This window comes from Colobus angolensis, unplaced genomic scaffold, assembly GCF_000951035.1.
Source record: "Colobus angolensis palliatus isolate OR3802 unplaced genomic scaffold, Cang.pa_1.0 Scaffold126, whole genome shotgun sequence".
Classification (NCBI taxonomy): Eukaryota; Metazoa; Chordata; class Mammalia; order Primates; family Cercopithecidae; genus Colobus; species Colobus angolensis.
In genome coordinates, this window is record NW_012113808.1 from 2,463,084 (window position 1) to 2,465,782 (window position 2,699).

A 2,699-nucleotide genomic window follows, 5' to 3' on the forward strand; every position below is an offset into this window, starting at 1 on the left:
TCGGCTCACTGCAAGCTCCTCCTCCTGGGTTCACACCATTCTCCTGCCTCAGCCTCCCGAGTAGTTGGGACTACAGGCGCCTGCCACCATGCCTGACTAATATTTTGTATTTTTAGTAGAGACTGGGTTTCACTGTGTTAGGATGATCTTGATCTCCTGACCTCGTGATCCGCTTGCCTCAGCCTTCCAAAGTGCTGGGATTACAGGCGTGAGCCACCGTGCCCAGCCCTAGTTTTTTACTGTAATTGAGATATATAATAAATTTGAGAAGGAGAGTGAGTTCATTTGAACACAATCAAATTAAGTCTAATGGTTTTAGGTATTGTACAGTAGTCCCCCATTATCTTTGAGGGATATCTTCCAAGATTCCCCAGTGGATGCCTGAAACCTTGTGTAGTACCAAACCCAAAATATACTGTGTTTTTTTAATACGTACACACCTATGATAAAGTTTAGTTTATAAATTAGGCACAGTAAGAGATGAACAGCAATAACTAATAATAAAGTGGAACAATTATAACAATATACCAGCACTACTCTTGTATTTTGGGGTCATTAAATAAGAATACAATCATTGCATTACTGCAACAAAGTTGATCTGGTAACTGAGGCAGCTACTAAGTGACAAACAGCTGGATAGTCTCAGGGGTGTCCAATCTTTTGGCTTCCCTGGGCCACACATAAAATACACTTAGCCTAACAATAGCTGATGAGCTATAAATAAATAAATAAATAAATAATAAATAAAAAATAAACAAACAAACAAACTGTGTAAATCTCATAATGTTTTAAAAAGTTTACAAACTTGTGTTGGGCCGCATTCAAAGCTGTCCTGGGCCACACATGTCCCTGGGCTGTGGGTTGGACAAGCTTGTTGTATACAGTATGGAAGTGCTGCACAAAAGGTTGATTCACAACCTTTAGACAGGGCAGTATGAGATTTTTATCACTTTACCCAGAACAACATGCAATTTACAACTTAGGAATTGTTCATTTGAATTTTCCATTTAATATTTTCAGACTACAATTGACCACAGGTATTTGAAACTGCAGATAAAAGGGGGAAATACTGTGTATGCAAAATTCAGTCCTGTTTGAAGAGTTGATCAGGTTTATGAAGTTTACTGTTAAAAAAAAAAAACCCCAAAACTGGCACTTTATGTTATTGGGTTTAATAATACAGTAAAATCAAGTCCTACCTCTATTTCTAGATCCTATGTAGCATCCCAGAGGCTGTGTGCACAAATTTATGATGTTACCGTTGTGGTGGTGTACCTTTAGAACAGTCTATTGGCAGAGAATTAGTGTGGAATTTTGACAGATACAATCAACACAAGCTTTGAAAGGCAACTTTAAAGATGAGCAGTTGGATGACACTGGAAGAGCAAAGTTCAGAGCATCCTTAATATCTGCTGAAGTCATTTTTATTAAGGATTGAATTCTAGATCTTTGTGATTTTTCTGGAACAGCGTTTTTTAAATTGTAGGAGTGACCAAAATTTAGCGGTTCTTGACCAGCATTTAAAAAAAGAAGAAATAGAATGCATCTCGTATAATGTTTAGTAAATTTTGTTTGTTTTACTTAAATTGTATATGGGTGTATCATGAAGTAAAATATTATACTGTGAATAACTCTGTATTTACTGTATATATTACTGTTAACAGTAAAAAAAAAAAAAAGCTGAAAGTACTCTGTTTTAGAAGAAGGAATATATCTCGTCAACTGGAACTTGCACATCTTGCCTATAGGTCCTTGGGAGCTTTAGGGATAGTTGTTTTCAGACAACTAAACTACCAACCTCTGTATACATTGTTCTGTTTTAAATAAATAAATAAATATACATATTGCGTGTATATATATGTATATTTTTCTCCTCTAAAAATTTCAGTTTAAATTACATTGAAACCTTTTAACGTACTCCTGGTATTTTAACAGACTAGATTAAATAACACAGCCCCACATCTAGAAATTCAGAGAGTCCCTAGGAGTCAGGATATATAAAACAAAGAGATGTGTCAACTTGAAGAACTCTTCCGCACTTAGAAACCTGCCAGCTACTGTTAAGTCAGCCCTTAAGGGCACACCAGTCGAAGATCTGGAGTGATTGTAGTGCTTTCAAGAAAAAGGAAATTACTGAGCAGATACTTCAGTTGAGCAAAAAGTCCTCACTTAGCCTGGGCTTGGTTTGATATTTTCACTTGTACATTATGCCTTTTACTTCACCCTTCTGCCTTTCTTTAAAGAGCAAAGTTCGACTTAATAAAATCTCCAGGGCTGTTAACACGTTTGTGGAGGTTTACCACCAATACTAAGACGTATGCTAATTTAGTTTTGTCACTTAATAGAGAATGTAACTCTTTGTCTCCATGTAATAAATAGTTTATCATTTCTTTAAGGAGCTCTTATTTGAAAATTATATGCGTTTGAAGGAACATTATTTTCCTTGAAATGTTTTATGTAGTTAAGGAGGAGTTGATTATTTGTGTTACTTTATCGATATAAATGTTGCTAAATATTTCTTTTTTGTTTGTTTGTTTTGAGATAGAGTCTCGCTCTGTCGCCCAGGCTGGAGTGCAGTGGCGTGATCCCGGCTCATTGCAGCCTCTGCCTCCCAGGTTCAAACCATTCTCCTGCCTCAGCCTCCTGAGTAGCTGGGATTACAGGTGCACGCCACCACGCCCGGCTAATTTTTTTTTTCT

General features: G+C 36.8%; 1 protein-coding gene across 1 annotated transcript in view; it reads left to right on the plus strand.

The window, feature by feature from the left end:
• Positions 1-2,699, plus strand: part of NUP133 (nucleoporin 133kDa) — an 82,037-nt gene that overhangs the window by 2,775 nt on the left and 76,563 nt on the right. The gene's annotated exons all lie outside the window — the stretch shown is intronic.